The following is a 20,203-nucleotide window of genomic DNA, read 5'->3' as shown; positions in this document are numbered from 1 at the left end:
AAACGATTCTGCGCTGCCCCGTGTAGAAATCATTTTAGAAGGAAATTTCATGCCGCTCGTACTCATTGAATTCGTGAACGTAAATAAGTAAACATCGACAAAGTAAAATGATGAAAGTTAGGAACAGTTGTGTGGGGTCTTTCAACGACAAACACGTGTAGATCGCTGAGTGCCGGACAACACTAGTGATTTTTCTTGAAGTACCTGCAACGTCCCTTTCACAAGGAGGGCAGTGCTCCCTTTGGGATTCATCAGACTTTTGAGGGAGTGCTTGCAATTCTCTCAAATCATTGTTTGCATTTATTCACGCGGGTGAGGCAGCTGGAAAGAGCGCAGCCAGGGGGAAAGGGCTCCGCGTCTCGGTCCGGGGTGGGGCGAGGGGCACCCTGAAATACCTGTTGGGACGCAGACTCAGGCCCGGGGTCGGGGCTGGCGGGCGCGCGGGCGCGGAAGGAGGAGGCCGCGGGGCCGCCTCCTCGGGCAGCCCCGGCTCCTCCCAGCGGCGCCTGCGGAACCTGCCTGCGAGTCGCCGAACTGCGGAACGGAACGTGACCCGACCCCTCCCCGCGCGGCCGAAGCCAAGGCGCGGAGTCGCGCTGCGAACCCCGGCGGCCGCGGGATGGGCGGGCGGGCGCGGGGCCCCGCCCGGCGCCCACCGCCCTGCCCTCGCCTGTCTCCTCCTTTCCCCGGGGCTCCGCTGAGTTCATTCACTGGGATTGGTTTCAAGTGACGCCATCTCTTTATTTTTAAACCAATGACCTCATCCGCGCTTGAAGTTTCCTGACCAGCGACTCTTTCTCTTTCCCCCCAACCCCCCACCTCCCCCCCCCCCGCCTTTCCCCCTCTGTCTGTGTATCACTGTTTGGGGGGCTTTAATCAGTTTTTAAACGATTATTATCACTTCTCCCTCCTCCCCTCCGCTTTCCCCACGCGGCCCCCTACCTTCACCTCCCCAAGTTCTTCACCCCTTTCAACATTGTTTTTTCAAGGCTGGCGGGGGGGGGGGGTGGAAGAGAAAGAGTGAAGAAAAGTTGCAAACGTCTCCTCTCTTTCTAAGCTTCCCGCCCCCACCCACCCCTCAGAGAAGGAGAAGATAATATAGTGAAAAGAAGAGGAGGAGGAGAGCGCGACGGGACGGACGCGAGCGGGAGCGCAGCCGCCCTCCCGGCTCCGTGGCGGCGCCTCGCAAGCCGGGCAGGCGAGGGGGGCCCGAGGGGTGACGCCGTGACAACTTTCATTTCCCCCGGAGGGAGTCGGGAGGTCGGCGGCCCCAAAAGTAAGTGGCCTCTGTCCGGCCGCGCGGACGGGAGGGTGCGGGGCTCAGGACGCCAGCCGGCGCCGGCAGCATGGACGCTCCGCCGCGCGCTTGGACTCCCGCTGCCCCGCACTGCGCTCTCGCCCCGCCGGCTCTGCCTTCCCGGGCGTCCGGGCCACCTTTCCGGGAGGCGGGGTGGGGGCGACCGCGGCTTGGGGCCGCACGGGCGTTTTTTTGGGGGGGGTGAGTGTAGGCCTTGCGGGGGGCCGGGCCGAGCGGGAAGGGGGCGGGGGGCCGGACGCGGGGTCTCGGTCGGTGCGCCCCCGCGCCGCGCCGCGGCTGGGCCGGCGGATCCCGCTGCAAGGAGCCGCCGCCGTGGGACGCGGTACCTTCGCGGGCGAAGCTGCTCACTTCCAGGCGGGAATGTTACACAACACGCCTGCCAAGTGGGGCCCCGGCCTGACTGTTCCCATTATCCCAAATTCGCCTTTGGTGTAAGCAGCGAGGCCACCTGGGTGGTGACGGTGCTGCGTTCTTAGACCCTAGCGACCAACCAAAAACTCAGTTTTCATGCTGGGGCCGGAGTCACGGTGTTGGGGGGCCCAACGCTCCCGTGACTTCTTTATTTACACTAGGGTAAAACGTGAGAAATAAGCCCAAGGGGGCGGCTGAGGATCTGTTTATCATGTGTGGTTTCTTGTAATAAAACACCAGGGAGGAAAATATTTATGCAGAATTGAAGCTTTCAGATAATGGGTTAATTTCCCAAAACAAACAGACAAACAAAACCGGTGATTCACTCGAGAAAATACGAGTAAATCTGAAAATGAATGGATACTGCAAAATCCTAAAGGAGTTTGTTAAACGCCAGCTGCAAAGATTCTAGGGTCCTGGTGTTTCAAATTGTTTGAAGAAAGCACACCTCTAACCAGCCCGTGATGAATTAAGTAGAGGGGAAAAACCTGTTGCATAATCTCATTTGCCGTGGGGTTTGCTGTGCCATCCCCTTGAAGCAAGGGGAAGTGAGTTAAGATGCAGGGTTTTTAAAACTCTCTGAAGTTTTTATTTACCCACTGCTCTGGCTGCCACTTCTGCTTTAAAAGATTATAAGTAAATACTCCGCTCTTACAAGTCAACCAAACCTATCAAACCTGTTTAGAAAATGACCAGGTATGTTTCTTTTTTTTCTTCCGGGGGTGGGGTGGGGTGTGTGTGTGTGTGTGTGTGTGTGTGTGTATGTAATGTACCATCCATGAAAGACCTAACTGGGGAACTTAGACTGCCTCTTTATGCCACTCATTTTGTGGGGCTCATTGAGAGTGCACATAGATGACAACTCTTTCCTCAAAGGTTGTATACTATTTCAAAATCCATGAAGAAGAGAGATTTTAAGTTAAAGTGAATTTTTAAAGAAAAAAAGAATTCTTACCAGTTTAGTTACTTTTAGTTATTTACTTTTCCTTGAGAATTGTGTATATTGGTGAACACACAGCTTGGGAGGCCATAATTAATTCATACTTGTGGAGCTCTCATTTAGTAAAGGCAGAAAGCTGGAGAAGTGAATTGAAAAACTAGGAATTTGTGGCTTTGTGTAGGTATTTTCATCAGAATGTGACTGTGCACCGTGAAATTTTTTTGGTTTTTATTGTTTAAAAGTTGTAGAATTTACTGTCTGAGGGCTGCATAGAAGATTGCTGTTAAAAAAAAATGGGGGGGCAGTTTACATTGAACGTCTCATATAAAAACTTAGGCCAAATTCACCAGCCCGAAAGTTAGTTTTTGGGTAAAATAATGTGTAGTTATTAATGTTCCACATGGTGGAAAATTAAAAATGGTTTATTAATTCTGCTGGTAATATGGTGAATAGTGTATGAAGGAAAGTGAGTCCAGTTGCTGTAGCCCTACATTCATATGTAAAATAATTGAATCACTATAAAGTAAAAATAGTTGTGTAAAATTGAGGATTAGGGGTCTCTCTGGCCAAAAACTTAATGGCAGTAACTGAAAAGAGGGCAAAAGAGAAGATCCTGTTAACCCAGTTCTTTTCCTTTTTCTTACACTTTTTAAAACTTGTAGAAGTGAGGCTGAGATCAGGTCTGAGATGGGCACCGAGTTTAGTCTGGGACCAGGAGAGGGGCCAGGGTTAATGCTATTTTCTATAATGCTTGTATCGGGAATTTGATTCTGTAGAGGTTTTGGTCTATGAGATTATATACTGATGAAACTGACTTACAATGCTGTCCAATATTAATGTTTTCATATTTTTAAGCAATCACAATATCCTACTAAATGCATTTTGCTAGAATTACCAGTGCAGTTTTCCCCAGAAACCTACCTTTTCCTGGATTATCTAAAAAAGTGAGATTTCCTACCCCGTGTTATTTGGACTAAAATTTTCACTGAATGTTTAATTGTTTTTAAAATGCTTTGCATTCTCAAGCAAATGCTATTTTAAGTTGAAGTGAATTAATATAGAGTAAGTTGATTTGGATCAGAATTCCAAGAAAAGGGAGGAAAGAAATCAGGGCAAACAGAAAACAGATTTTATAACAGACTTTAACAAATTGAAAAAAAAAAAAAAAAAAAGCTAGTTAAAAGACTCTAGGAAAAACCACAGTTGATGCTTGATTGGCTTTTTAAAAATCGCATCAAAATCAAAACCAAGACAGATATCCACCATCATGAAAGAAAATATTACTAATGTTGGCTTAAGCAAAAACATAATTAAGAAAGTAAGTGTTGCCCAAAGCCACGTGATATATTTCAAAGCCAGATGTCAATTTTTTTTTTTAATTTTCTTGTGTTGTGGATAATCTCATATTTTTGTATATTCCATTAGCTCAGATGATCAAGGGTTGGCTATGTGAAGGGATGAGGTTCATAAAGATTGGCTGTATTTAAAGAAGCAAGCTTAGGCTTTAAGAATAGGCCATTCTCATACACTGAGAGAGTTCGAAATTTAATCAAATGAATACAGAGTGACTGAAAAGGAAGGCTCTAAGGCAGATTACTATGGACAGGTATAAAGAAATAAAAGCTTGTGAGGGGTATGATCAATAAAGGAAATGGAATACATCTTGGCATGAAAGAAAAAAGGGATAAAGGGAAAAAAGTACTCTTCAGTACTTCAGCAACAAGAAGGGGGTAATGAAACTTCTTGACTGGGATTAGATACCACATTATAGGTATTATCAAAAAGTCACGAGATTTTTCATGATAAAAAGTTTAATCTTGGGAGAAGGGATGGTTAGAGTAAATTATGAGCATAAGTTATATGAGAATGTAGAACTTGAAATTGCCAAATATAGAGACCCACTGCAACTGAGTTATTAGAAAGAGAGGGATAGGTTATAAAAAGTTGGAACTATTGCCTAAATTGATTTCTAGATTAACTATAGATATAAATCGGTCAAGCAAAACATTTATTAATGATATGCTATTTATATATACCGAAGTGGATACCAAAACTGGAGACATGGACTCATGACTTTAATAAGGAGAGGAGGATTTTAAGAATTTTAAGCAAATTTATGTACATTTGTAAAGATAAAAATTATTAGACAGCTGGGAATGGCCAAATTCATGGTATAAGGGAGATAAAGATTGGAGCATTGGAGGAGGTAATGGGGAGTTCATCTTAATAGAGATAATAGAATTTGACCTTGGCCATAAAGGATGATTAATGTGTATGGAGAAAAGGAAGAGGGGGAAGGTCATTTATCCATCTCTTCATTCAGCAAATTTATTTGGAGCCTTTGCTATGTGTTAGGCACTGTTCTAGGAACTGGGCATACAGTGGAAAATAAAGTTTTTTGTCCTTATGGGCCTTACATTCTAGTGAGAGAAGACGGAGGGATAGTAAACAAGTAAACTACATGGAAAATCTGTTGACAAATGAGATGTCTAATGAAGATAATGGGCAGGGTCAAGGAAATTATAGAGAGCTAGTTAGGGTCCCACTTACTCTATTTTGTGTATAATATTCTAATGAATGTAAATGATACAAATATTATTAGAGAGTGTACAGAGGGAGAGTGAGAGGGGAAGCAGACTCCCCACCAAGCAGAGATCTGGATCTGGGGCTTGATTCTCCTGGGGTCATGATCTAAGCCCAAGGCAGACACTTAACTAACTGAACCACCCAGACGCACCTATACTGTTTTTCTACAAATAGTAGAAATTTGAAGCAAAATATCAGTTCCGAAATGGGGAATTCTGGACTCACTGTAGTTATCTGACCACTAGGTTTTGTTACTGTTGAGAAGATGTTCTTCATTGTGTCAACCAAATTTTTTAGTGACTATTACATGTTTTTAGCACATTTATGAAGTACTTCTCTTTTAGCATTCTGTAAGAAATACGTTTTAAATGAAAAGATCTATAGGTGAAATTGAGGTAAAGGATTCTAAAAGGATTTATATTGTATATTACATATGCTTCTACGATTCATTCTGACGTCTTGGGATAATCATGTGGAAAAGAAAACAGTTTTCAGAGGAGGTAGGAAATTCTTTAGCATTCCCTTGGTCTCCTTCTAAATTATTCAGAGAAGAATTGTAGATATGGATGCTAGGGGTCTGGTGTGTGTGAGAAGGACGATAGAACTCAGATTTGTTTTAGTGACTGCATGAGGGGTGGGTCAGACTGCAGGTTACAGAGAAAAGAAGTACTATACATTGTAATGGTAAATGACAAGGTCATTAATATTAAATAATTTCCATTCTTCCCCTTAAAATCAATGGGGAAAGACATGTGTAGAGAGCTATATGCTGCTTATTGTTTGCATTGTATAAATTAAAAAAAATATACCACTCATGGGGCACCTGGGTGGCTCAGTGGGTTAAAGCCTCTGCCTTCAGCTGAGGTCATGATCTCAGGGTCCTGGGATCGAGCCCCACATTGGGCTGTCTGCTCAGCGGGAAGCCTGCTTCCCCTTCTCTCTCTGCTTGCCTCTCTGCCTACTTGTGATCTCTCTCTGTCAAATAAATGAATAAAATCTTAAATATATATACCACTCATATCCTGGGTGGTGCCTAGTAGAGTCGTCTCTTGATAAATGTTTGCTGAACAAATTGAATAAATTCTCAAAACTGTCATTTTTGACCATGGTTCCATTACATCTCTAGCTTAGAGCATTGTTTTTTGTGCTTTGAGTTGAAACTTGCAAGGGGTTGCCTTATAGTCTTGGCCACCTCACTTGTTTGAGCAGTGTTGCTCATTCTAGAACCTGGACCCTGACCTCAACTTCAGCTTGTCCTGATGCTGTGGCAGACCTGACCTCATCTTTTCCGAAGTGGTGGGTGAGAGCTCCTATCAGCTCTCTCTTCCTAAGTAACTGAGCTGTGTCTTCTTCTGGTCACCTCTCAGAACACCGAAGTGTTGCTAGTCTGGCCCATTTTATAGTGGGTTTCTTTTGTTATTTTTGTTTGTTGTTTGGTTGGGAGAGAAGCACATTCCTCAGGAAGATCATTGTTGACTTTGTTTTGTAGATTGTACATGGTATATAAAGCAGGATATTATTTCCTTTTCCTTCCTAGCTTTAGCTTAAAATCTTGTGTTCACTTGAAAATGAACTGGTAAATGATTTTTTTGATGATACAAACCAACTAAAAACGATCAAGACTTTTTTTCTGGAGACACTCAGGAAACATGAAGTGTGTATTGGATGATATATAAGAATTATGACCATTAAGTTTTTATCCACATTAATGGTATTGTGGTTATGTTAAAAAATTCTCATCTGTTAAACATATGGAAGTATTTATAGGCAAAATGAAATGCTCTCTAATATATGTATTTCAGGATAGGCATAAACATACACACAAATGGGAAGCAAATAAAGCAATATTGGCAAATTTTTAAAAAAAATATTTATTTGACAGAGAAATAGCACAAGTAGAGCGGCAGGCAGAGGGAGAGGGAGAAACAGGCTCTCTGCTGAGCAGGGAGCCTGATGTGGGGCTCGATCCCAGGACCCCTGGGATCATGACTTGAGCTGAAGGCAGCTGTTTAACCAACTGAACCACCCAGGTGCCCCATTATTGGCAAATTTTTGATAATTGTTGGAATTAGGTGATGGGTACATTGGGGTTTGTTATTATTGTCTGTATTTTTATCTATATTTGGAAATACCCATAACTGAAATATACATTGCCAGTTATAACTGTAGAGGAAGACATTTAATACAATAAACTTTTGTGGTTGGACATTCGAGCTAATTGACTAATCAAAAATCTCCCCTTCACATTTTAAGTTCTGCTTTTAGTAATGGATTTTTAAAAATAAGGAGAAATTTGGTCATTAGATGTATTTAAAACTCAACTTTGAGACTTGTAATAATAACATACTTGTAGTGTATAAATTGCTTTGACATATTTTTTCTTTTATCCTCAGAACAAGATACGAGTTATCCATTTTACAGAGGAGGAAACTAAGAACTTAGAGAGACTAAGTAATTTATCCAGATCCCAAAGCAAGTAAGTTGGTGCTAGACCTGGAGCCAAGATCTTCTGATTCATTTTCAGGTGCTTATTTTATTATATATACATTCTTACAAGTGCTCTTTTTTGTGGTATTATAAACCACTGGTTTTGAAACATTTTGGTGTCAGGACACCTTGTACTCCTAAAAAAATTATCAGGACCCCAAAGATGTTTTGTTTATGTGAACTATATCAACTTTCAACACACTAGAAATGAACACGGAGAAATATTTAAAATGTTTATTTATTTAAAAATAGCAAACCCGGGACACCTGGGTGGCTCACTCAATTAAACCGCTGCCTTCGGCTCATATCATGACCCTGGGGTCCTGGGATTGAGTCCGCATCGGGCTCCTTGCTGGGCAGGGAGCCTGCTTCTCCCTCTCCCTCTGCCTGTTTGTGTGCTCTCTCTCTCTCTCTCTGACAAATAAATACAATCTTAAAAAAACAAAAAAGGTTAATATAGATAACATAGTTTCATGAAAAAGATAGCCCAAAGCAAAAAATAGAGTGATAAGTGTGACATTTGCATTTTGCCACTTTCTTTACTGTGTTGCTTAATAGAAAACAGTTGGATTTTCATAACTGCTTTTGTTTTCTAAACTGTTTTGATATTTGGTTTGAATTATATGGGGAAAGCCCTCTGTACACATAGTAGAAACAGGGTAGACTGTTTTAATAGCTTTCATAATTGAGTATCCTTTGTCACATCAAAACTCATCAAGTGGTAGATCCTTAAAAGTTAGTTGCAGTGTTGAATCTGAAACCATACCAGTGATTTTTTTTTTTTATATTCTGTAACACTAAAATTCTGTTGGTCCATCTTGAACTTTGAATGGATCTTTGACCTGTGTGTGATTTTGTAACATCATATGTTGGTTATTTGAAAAATAATGGTTTACTGAGTTATACAGACCTTTCAAATGTTGACACATTTGATTACACAATATTTAACAAATCACATTCATTAATGTGACTATTATTCTCCTCAAAATGCTTTTGAGAATTGGGAAGTGGTCAAGATTTTGTTGTTGAGTTCAAGTTTTCCAAAATTCTAATCTTTTCTTGAAAGCTCAGATTTTGTCATCGGCAACAGATATTGTCAGTTTTTTCCTTGAAGTGTCAGGCTCACTTTATTCATTTTAGAGAAAATGCCTGCCAGATACCTCCGTCTGAATAAGTGTTGTCTGCCAGTCATTCTTTTAAGCAAAAATGGTATTCTATGAAAAAAGTATACAGTTTAGCTTTTAACTCAAACAGTTGTATAAATTATTTTCCTTAAGCCTGCTATTAAATATGCAGCACAGGTGTTTTTTGTGTATCTCCCATTTCCTCACACAGAATATGAAAAAGACCCAAGTTCTTAAGAGAGAGGTGAAATACAATTAATAACTCTTAATGTTTTATCGAGGACATTGTGAAGTGAAACTGGCTTTTTTGTAAAAAATGACTGATGCAGTGAAGAATATGCTTATTGCAAGTACAGTGTCATGCTTCTGCCTTGATTCACGCTAAAGCATCAGCACTTTTGCTCGACTTTGCCTTTGTACCATCAGAGCAGATATCAACATAGTTCTTTCAGGATAAATCATGACACTCCAAAAAGTTACTTAACACTTTGAGTAATTCAACAGCATTCTTATTTGTTGCAACTATTCACATAAAAGAAGACCTACTTTGACTAGTTGGCATGGATACTGGAATAGTGAAAACAAAACAGTAAGTCTACCCATGTCTATGGATTTTTCTACTTAAAAAGCCAAAGTACAGTCCTTAAGGCGAGATACTAACTTCTAACTCATGTAACCACTCATAACTATTAATTTGATGAGATACTGCATCATTTCTAAGTGGCACTACTGTGATTTCTTTTACGGACTTTCCATCCGGCAGACATTCAGCAGTGTTAACCATGCCAGTCTTCATCAGTTTCTCAGCTGTTGTGTGCACTGTTCCAACCAGTGCAGTGTGGTTATTTACCCTGGATAATGCCTCAGTGGCTTATTTCTAATATGTAAAGTCTTTTGCTTTTAAAGAGCTCGTCTTGGGATGCCTGGGTGGCTCAGTGGGTTAAAGCCTCTGCCTTCGGCTCAGGTCATGATCTCAGGGTCCTGGGATTGAGCCCCAAATCGGGCTCTCTTCTCGGCAGGAAGCCTGCTTCCCCCTCTGTCTCTGCCTGGCTCTCTGCCTACTTGTGATCTCTGTCTGTCAAATAAATAAATAAAATCTTTAAAAAAAAAATAAAGAGCTCGTCTTCTCAGTGTTTAAAACTTTTGATTTCTTTTCCTTTAAATACTAAGTGAGTTCATTGGATGATAATGAAGTTGTGGAGATTATAGCAGATATTAGCAAAGATTGCTTTTGCTAAAAACTTGGAAGTACTGAGAACACAACTTATTTCTGAAAATGTATATATTTATGCCTTAAACTTACTCCCTTAGAAAACTCTAAAAAACACTACTTTTTTTCTAAAATAAACTAGTTTCATTAGTTGTCAGCATGATACATTATCACGCACCATGTATCCTCTAGATTTGCTGTTGTACATTCATAAGAGAATGAGAGCAAAAAAGGCAGATAACATCTTTGTATTACTAAACATAGTTTTGCCAGTGTGGATCCCCTGAAAGGCTCTCAGGGACCTCCCACCCGGGGTCTCTGGATCACACTTCTGTAATGCTGATATAGACAAGCACCATGTCCTAACATATTTTTAGAGAAATCTGACATAGACATCTATATAAATTAAGTAATGTTCCCATCTTAACTGACTAATTTATCAGGAAGAAGGAAATATCCTAGTGTGTGCGATGAGCCATGTGACCCAGAGACCATAATGGGTGGAAGGTCATATAATATCAGAAAGTGGTTGGATAAAGGATAGACAGAAGGCAGGAGCTGGTAAAAAGCACTCTGCAACTGACCAAAAAAATGAGCATTTGTTCTCCCTGTTTTTCTTTTTTTAAACTAGAAAAGCAAAGAACCCACATGTATGCACATATACAGATATCTGTTCATACTCATTTAGATCTGTGCTCAAAATTAGGAGTACTTGCTCATTTTCTTCTTGAATAGAAATAGAGATATTTTTATAATTGAGAGGAGAATGGGTGCTCATGGCACGTGTTTGTTCCTTCCAACCAGGGAGGCTGTTGACCTTTTTTCCCCCCCTAAGGAAGCTGAGGAATGACAGAAGACAAATAAGGTTAGAAAGAAGAAATTATGAAAGGAGAGTGAGTGTGTAGGAGAAAGGAGAGTAGTGTGTCTACACCAATGTGTAGACATTGGTGATCATGGGAACAGCGGCAGGCAGGACTGGGCTGTGGACAGAGTGGAGAGATAAGCCCTGGAGGGCAGAGAGGACTGGGGGGTGAAGTGAGTTCTCCCGTGTGCTGGGTGCAGGGAGAATGGGGCCCGGGGAAGTACAAAGCTGGGTGCAGCAGGAGTCATGGAGATGACCGTATATTTGAAAGATTTCCATAAGAATGTGGTTAAAGTAACTATTTAAATCACTACACTGGGTTGTCTGACTCTTAGTGTCTTACCAACATTTAAATTTTATTATTATAACCTGTTTTAGTCCATTGTAGTAGGAGAAAATAGCAATGCCATGAGTTTGGTGTAGTGCTGTTAAGGCCCTCAGGTTTGGCTGTGAGCATCAGTATATGAACATATTGAGTGTGGGCCAGCTTCAGGACCGCAGATTCAAGAGTGAAATTGTAATGCTTTAGTTTTTACTAACAGGAGACAGAAGAATTTAGTTCCAATAGATATCATTTATCAGTTTGTCGTATATGAGGTACTGTTCACAAAAAGGATTTGAGATGGTGGGAGGGAGGATCAAAGTCAGTGATGAAGAACAAATATGATTTAAAAAAATTTTTTTTTAAAGATTTTTATTTATTTGACAGACAGAGATCCCAAGTAGGCAGAGAGGCAGGCAGAGAGAGAGGGGGAAGCAGGCTTCCCACTGACCAGAGAGCCCAATGTGAGGCTCTATGTGGGGCTTGATCCCAGGACCCGGGGATCATGACCTGAGCTGAAGGCAGAGGTTTTAACCCATTGAGCCACCCAGACGCCCCACAAATATGATTCTAAATCATGTTTTTTTCCTTATGTTTTCCCTAGTGATGACTATTTTAATAGTTATATGGTTGAGGTACTGTACAATAATTAAATTGGTCTCTATTACCTATTCAGGAGAAATATAATCGTGTCACCTCTTAGTTACATGTAGTGTAAGAATATTTAACAAAAAAAGTGGACAAGATTAAAGAGAAGATAGGAAAATATTTCCTAGTCACATTGCTGGCTGAGTAGTATCTTTAATAAAGATCTTGATGGTATAGAAGGTTAAAGCTAAAATGAGGTTGATTTTTGGGCAGTTATATTCTGCCCCAAATTTCCACCGAAAGTGGAAAATGAAATGCATTTTTATTTTTATATAGGAACATGTATATACACGTGTGTAGTCTATAATCAGAACACTCTCGTACAGTGTCCCAAGAAAATGCAAGTTATCTTACCAGGAGGCTTAATTTTAAATGCTATGGTTAGAAACCTGGTAGAACATCCTCTTTTGCTTGTTGGGCATTTGTTCTTGTTTGTTAATATTATCGCACCACATATTTGTCTTGGTTAAAATTAAAGGACAACTAAAGCAAAGTGATTCCCTTCATGCATTGTGGCAACTAAATTCTATTTGAATGAGGCAGAACCTTTGAGGTTTCAAGTGCCTTTAATGGGATTCTACTTGTGTTTCAGTGAGGGCAGTGGTCTGCTTCCTCATATAAAACTCTGTCAAGATTATATGAATTTGGACAGACAGTGAGTTGAAAATCCTATTCCCAACTCTAGCAAATTGCAGAGCAATTACACTGCTTATAAAAGAGGCTGTTAAAAATTTAGGTTAAAAATTTAGGTTAAAAATTAACCTAAAAACTTTTCATCTTCTATCCAACAAAAATCTTATAGAACGATCCCACTGCATTTTATTTTTGGTTTATCAGTATTGGGAGACCCTGGAGATTAACATTGTTAACTGTGGCATTTAAGGGACCAAAGGTACCTATGCTTTGGGGTGCATTTTTAAGAACAAAGTGCATGTATGTATACAAATTTAACAGTTGCTTTAAACAGCTTAAGGGTAGCTTGGAGGCATCTGATTTCATTACCATAGAATATCCAAATATCAGAAACTTTTTCCTCTCCTGAAACCCTCTTAAGTATGTAATTAAAGCAGTTGCTTTCATTTTTCCTTATGTGAGTGACTAAGAGCCTTGTTAATGTAAATATTCAGGAAGCTTGATTTTATAACCAACAATAAAAATCATGTACAGCGGAAAACCCCTTCTTCTCTTGTCTACCGTCCAACTGAAAGACAAACTCAAGTGTTTTTTTCCCTGGCAGATGAATGACCTGCGTTGAAGGATCTTAGATGCTGTCATTGGCTGTCTCATTATAGAATGTAATTAATGATGTTAGTTTAAAGAGATACAGTATTTTTTGGGAGGGTGGGGGAATTTCCAAGTACAAATGTTGGCCAGTGTGGTACTCACTTGCCAGGAAAAAGTAGTTTTATACAAGTTTTTAGTAAAAGTTATGAAATCATTGGAGATTTTTTACTATGGAAGTGACCCTTCATTCATTAAAATAAGCACTTTGGCTTCTGAGTCTGGTAGGCTTTTTTTTTTTTGGACAGAAGATCCATTCTTTTTGCCAGTGGTCATCAATATGTCATTGTTATCAGCGTGAACGAGTATTTACTGAGTGATTTGTAAGAGTGAGGTATTAGAAGGAATGCAAGGAAATATAGCATGCACTTAGTCAACAAGGAGTTTGCATTTGACACCATCTCTTTATTTTCCACTCTTCTTAATTTAAACAAATCACCATAAAAGACTCCTTATTCTTCTCCCTGGGGGTTCTTCAACTGGGGGTCCAACACACCAGTCTCCACTTTCCTAGGCTGGGGGATAAAGTCACAGAAGTGGAGGCCAGTCTGCTTGAGGTCCTCTCCTGGCCATTTCTCGTTACCTTCTGTGATCGCAGACACAGGGGATCTGGGGAGAGAAAGACTGTGTCCTGGGACACTTCTTGGCTTCCTTAGAATGTGAAAGGTAGGGAGGGACACAGCAAGAAAAAGTGAGAGATCTATTGCCTTTTTTTTTTTTTCTTATTGTGGTCAAAACAACATAAAATGTGCCAATTTAACTAGCAGTGTTAAGTGTGTTCTCTTTGTTGTAAAACCTATCTTTAGAATTTTTTCATCTTGCAGATCTGAAACTCTTTGCTCATTAACCACCAAATCCCCATTTCTCCCTGCCCCCAGCCCCTGGTAACCATTCTATAGTCTGTTTCTATGATTTTGATTATTTTAGATACTTCATGTAAGAGGAATCCTATAGTGTTTGTCTTTTTGTGACTTATTTTGCTTAGCATAATGTCTTCAGGTTTCATCCATGTTGTGGCCTGTGACAAGATTTCCTTCCTTTTGAAAGCTGATAAATATTGTATTATCATTTTATGTATAACCACACTTTGTTTATTCATCTGTCGATGGACATTTGAGTTGCTTTTAGTCATTATGAATAATGCTGCTATGAACATGGGCGTACAGTTCTCTTAGAGACCCTGCTTTCAGTTCCATTAGATATATATCCACAAGTTGATTGTTGTATCAGTTAGTAGTTCTGGTTTTTTTTCTGAGGAGCTACTGTGCTGTTTTGCATAATGGTTGCATCATTTTATAATTCCACCAAGAGTGCATAAGGTTCTGAGCATCTTTTATATACTTGTTAGCCATTTGTATACGCTCTCTGGAGAAATGTTTAAGTCCTTCGCCTGTTTTTAATTGGGTTATTTGATTTTTTTTGGGGGGGGGATAAGATGCCATTTTGTTTTTAAAATATGGATTGGCAACTTAGAACTTCTCACAGGTCAGGTGTGATCACACAGGGATACAAAAATGGAAGGAGTGGAGTATAGGAACTGCGGAGTAGCCTCTTCCATCTCTAGCTGTTACTTAGTTGAGGGCTTTGTATTCCAAAGAGAATCTGAGGCCTCAGACTCATTCTCCATCTCTTCTTCCTCGTTACCTATTAAACCATGGGGATAGACAAGATGATAACTGAGGTGTTAAAATTCTTGTTTTGAGAGTATTGCCTTTTACCACCTGACCTCAAGCAGCTAACATTTCTTTCCATCCTCAGTAATACCCCTAGAGTGAGAAGTCTTTGTTGATGACTAGTAAGAAGCACTCCACAAAAGCTTTGTCAGATCTTTGGTTTATTAACTTTTACAAACTTTACTCCTTTTGCTCTTCATACTGGTGGTATGACCCTCAAACCCTGAGCCTAAAGATTTGTTCTTTAACTACTGTTCTACACAGTCCTTCAGTGGGTATGTTGTACTTTGCCCTGGAGATATACGGCAGTTGTTTTTTAAAAACCTACTCACATGAGGAAATAGAAGCCAAAGTTCACTGGACAGCGTATTTGTTGTTTTAAATTCACAGAGCAAAAAGAACACCCAGTCCAAGTTCAGTGAATTTTTATTTCTGTAAAACCAGCTTTTTTTGGGTTAAATGCCAGCTTTAGAGAATTACCCAACTGATTTGTTTATTCTTTGTGACTTTCCTAATGATAGTATAGTAGTAGTTAAAAGAAGTAATAGGATTATGGTGGTTGAGGTTGAAGGATACTGTGGGCTGTGCTATAATATGCTTAGAATTACTTGTAGATTTCAGTGCTCGATATTTTCAATTTTTTTAATCTTGTGGATACTACTTGGCAGGTGAACAGTCTTCTGGGAGCTCATCTTAGTTATATGGAGTTATATGTTATCACCTTATGGTGCTGGGACTTAGAATGCTCTAATGCTAATAGCACTCTTCTAGGTAGTAAGAGCAAGAAGTAAAATCCAGTAAACCAAATACAAATGGGTGAGGAATGTGCATGGTGACCCAGAAAGAGGGAGGAGTTCGTAGTGCTTGCAATAGAACTCAAGATCTCCAGTCCCGCATTGCCTTTGTGCTTGGCTATCCATGGCATCTGCATTGTTTTCTGGTATGTTGTCAGGTCTTTTTTTTTTTTAAAGATTTTATTTATTTTTTTGACAGAGATCACAAGTAGGCAGAGAGCAGACAGAGGGGGTGGGGGAGAGGAGGCTCCCCGCAGAGCAGGGAGACTGATGTGGGCTTGATCCCAGGACTCTGGGATCATGACCTGAGCCGAAGGCAGAGGCTTTAACCCACTGATTCACCCAGGCCCCCCTCTTGTCAGGTCTTGATGGAACATTACCCATCTCTTCTTTTGCCAAGATACCGAATAGAGCTGAGTTTGTGAACAGGGGAGGTAATGCAGAAGACTAAGGTAACTTCAGTGAGTGGCAGTGTGGACAGTATGGGAAGCTGCCAAAATGTGCAGAGCCACCCAAGGTCATTCTTAACCTAGACTCTACGGAACTCAATAATTGAAAGTGCATTTGATAACATTATGACAGTTTCATTGCAAAAGATTAGGCCCTGTGGGGCTTCTCATCACCCAGCTCTCTGATTATGGTTGGTCATTTAGTTGTGAAAGAACACAACCCTCAGAGAACAGGTAAAGTGAAAGGATAAAACTAACTTATGGTTGGTAATTAGGCCAGAATTCATTAATGTATCGTTATCAAAAGGATATAAGATTTCCATTCCAAATGATAACATTTCATAAATTTATAATATATATACAGCTATCAGATGTTTTCATTATTCATTTATTTATGTTGAATGGGAAAAATAACATTTTTATACTATAATTTATCATTTGTAATAGAAGTTCTCTTCCCTTTTAGATGCTTCAGAATCCACATTTTTTTTAAAAAGATTTTATTTATTCATTTGACAGAGAGAGTTCACATGTAGGCAGAGAGGCAGGCAGAGAGAGAGAGGAAGAAGCAGGCTTCCCGCTGAGCAGAGAGCCCGACACGGGCTCGATTCCAGGACCTTGAGATCGTGACCTGAGCTGAAAGCAGAGGCGTAACCCACCGAGCCACCCCAGGCGCCCCCAGAATCCACATTTTAAACGTTAGAGTGGTACATACTGCTCTAAGACTGATTTGGTCACCATTTCTCTTATCTGTTTTGTATTTGGTGGGGAAAGATTTGCAAGGAAATGTGACTGAAGCGATCCTACAATTTTGACTAGGTAGTAGCTTTTAGAATAGCATTAGACTTCATTATCCATGTACCTTCTTATCAGAATAACTTAAAATTCAATCATGATTTGTGTGATAATAAGTGAGCTTCTTCTAATTAAATAGGAAATATATACATAAGTATTTTGATAGTATTAAAAATCAATATAATTCACCACATTACCTGTAAAAATAGAAAAATCATATGACTATCTCAGTGTATTCAGGTGAAACACTTGTTAAAATCTACTATCTGTTCATGATACAAAGCTCTTTACAAACAAAAATGGGGACTTCCTAAATATGATACCAAGTTCTGGTGAGGATGGAGAGCAAACAGAATTTTCATGTGTTGCTGGTGGGAGTGCTTTGGAAAACAGTTTGGCAGGTCTTATAAAGATAAGTGTACACTTCTCATATGACTCACCAGCCTTACTCTTAGGTATTTACTTAAAAACGCAAACTTATGTCCTTGCATAGACTTGCATTCAAATGGTTATGCAGCTCTATGTGTAATCACCGATAACTAGAAAGAACCCAAATTTCCTACACTGGTGAATGAATATACAAAGTGTGGTACATCCCTACAAACTATTGATGTATGCCACAACACAGAAAAATTTTAAAGGCATTCTCAAAAAGTTATACACTCTATGATTCAATTTAAGTCCTATTCTAGAAGGGCAAAACGGTAGGTATGGAGAACAAGTGAGTGGTTGCCAGGCTTTGAGGGTGGGGAAAGGAGTTGATTACAAAGGAGTGGCATGAGGGAATTTTTGGGGGGGTGATGGAACTGTTCTGTATCATGGTTGTAGGAATGGTTACATTTGGTCAAGACTCCTAGAACTGTACACCAGAAAATATGAATTTTAATTCTTGTAAATTAAAAATAATACTTTGTTAAAGGTAAGTTCAGTAATATTCCTAGATACCATGTCTATATACAAAATATGTATTTCTGTATAACGGTAATAAACAGAAGATGAAGTTCTAAAAAGATGACATTTATAGTATCATCAAAAAATTCAAATACTTGGAACTAAATAAATCCAGTGAAAGATGTCTAAAATCATTACACAAGCTGGTTCTAAAATTTATATGGAAACACAAACAGCAAGAATAGTCGAGGTAATAATATCGAAGAGAAACAAAATTGTAGGATTTACGCTGTTGGATGTGCAGTGTGGAATTAACAGGTCAGTGGATAGAGACCAGAACAGACCCATAAAAGTATATGTGTGTGTATGCAATAAGTATATGTAAGTATGTATATTTATGTGCGCACACACACACACACACACACACACACACACACTTATAATTAAGGTGGCATTAAATAGCAGTGTGGAAAGAAAAATTTTTTGAGTAAATGATTCTGGGTCAATTGCATAGCCTGTCCATATCAGAAAAAAACAGTTTTGACACCTACTTCACATTGTACATAAAAATAGATTTCAGGTCAATTATAGATATAAATGTGAAAGTTCTTGGAGATGGTCAACGTATTAGTTGTCAAAGAATGCTGAATAAAACCATGGCGAATTACCGCTAGACGCTGACTTGGATAACTAAAATTGAAAAGCAAACAACAACAACAAAAACTTGAAAATATCAAGTACGAACAAAGATTTAGAGCAACTAGTATTCTCGAACACTGCTGGTAGAATTGTTAATTGGTATAACTACTTTGGAAATTTGGTAGTATTATAGTAAAGCTGTTCCTATTCATCATGCCTCCGATCCAGTAAATCCACTCTTAAGTACATACCTAGCAGAAATGTGTCCTTCTGTTCACTAGAAATCATGTAGGTGAATGTTTATAGTACCATTTGTAACAATTCCAAACTGGAAACAGCCTAGGTGTCAGTAGAATGGATAGGTACACTGTATAGCAGTGACCAGGAAAATCTATTGCTATTTACAACATGGACTCAAATATAGTGTTGAGCAGAAGAGTTTAGACAGGCAAAAAGAGGCAAAACGAATCTGTGGTGTAAGAAGGAGGGATAGCAGTGGTCTTTATAGGGAAGGAGATTAATTGATGGACAGTAGATGAGGCCAACTTCTGGAGTCTTCTATTCCTTGATCAGGGAGCTAGTTAACATGAATACACTAACTTTGTTAAGAGTTCTTTTGGGGCACCTAGGTGGCTTAGTGGGTTAAAACCTCTGCCTTCAGCTCAGGTCCTGTGGGATCGAGCCCCACATCAGACTCTCTGCTAGGCAGGGAGCCTGCTTCCCTTCCCCTCTCTCTGCCTACTTGTTATCTCTCTCTCTGTCAAATAAATAAATAAAATCTTAAAAAAAAACAAAAAAAAAGAGTTCTTTGGTTGTACATTCATATTTGTATGCTTTTTAGTATGTATTGTATTTGATTTTTAAAAAGTTTATTAAGAGATTTTTTTTTTTATTACTATAGTTTACTAAAGCCCACAGTTGACACTAGGATTCACTTCTTGTGCTGTACGTCCTGTGGGTTTTCACAAATGTATGAGTGACATTTACCTACGGTTACAGTATCCTACAGAACACTTTAACTGCCCTAGAAATCGCCACTGATTCATCCTACTCTCCCTCCCCACAAGCCCCTGCAGCCTGACCTTTTTACCACCCTCACAGTTTAGCCTTCTCTGGAATGCCATAGACCTGGGATCGTACAGTGCATAGACATCACATTGCCTTCTTTTTTTTTTTTTTTTTTTTTAAAGATTTTATTTATTTATTTGACAGGCAGAGATTACAAGTAGGCAGAGAGGCAGGCAGAGAGAGAGAGAGGAGGAAGCAGGCTCCCTGATGAGCAGAGAGCCCAATGCGGGGCTCGATCCCAGGACTCTGGGATCATGACCTGAACCGAAGGCAGAGGCTTTAACCCACTGAGCCACCCAGGCGCCCCACATTGCCTTCTTTTGCCTAGCAATATGCTTCTAAGTTTCCCCCATGGCTTTCTGTAGCATGATAACTCACTTCTGTTTACCACTAGTATTCCATTTTATGTATGTACCAGAGTTGGTTTATCCATTCACCTACTGAAGGCTTCTTGGTTGCTTTCAAGCTGAATAAAGCTGCTATAAACATCCATGGGCACGTTTTTGTGTGGACATATTCTCCTCTATTTTTGGAAAATACCAAGAAATGTGATTGCTGGATTGAAGAGTATGTTCAATTTTAGAAGAAATTGCCAAACTGTCTTCCAAAGTGGCTGTACCATTTTGTATTCCTAGCAGCAATGAATGAGAGTTGCATTGCTCCACATCCTTGCCAGCATTTGGTGTTGTAAGTGTTCCAGATTTT

General features: G+C 39.8%; 1 protein-coding gene across 5 annotated transcripts in view; it reads left to right on the top strand.

Annotated features, from left to right (window-relative positions):
• Positions 1-539: 539 nt before the first annotated feature.
• The window catches only part of DUSP16 (dual specificity phosphatase 16), a 79,947-nt gene continuing 60,283 nt past the window's right edge, over positions 540-20,203 (top strand). For 2 of the 5 annotated variants that reach the window (XM_046010940.1, XM_046010942.1), the window contains exons 1-2: positions 540-1,276; positions 7,649-7,779. The gene's annotated coding sequence lies outside the window, so the exon portion shown is untranslated. Of the gene's footprint in view, positions 1,281-7,648; positions 7,780-20,203 lie in introns of all 5 variants that reach the window. The other 3 variants (XM_046010944.1, XM_046010945.1, XM_046010941.1) reach the window with 2 other exon arrangements.

Source organism: Meles meles, chromosome 7 (assembly GCF_922984935.1).
Source record: "Meles meles chromosome 7, mMelMel3.1 paternal haplotype, whole genome shotgun sequence".
Lineage (NCBI taxonomy): Eukaryota > Metazoa > Chordata > Mammalia > Carnivora > Mustelidae > Meles > Meles meles.
Note: the sequence above shows the minus strand (reverse complement) of the source record. Positions and strands in the feature narration are given on the sequence as shown.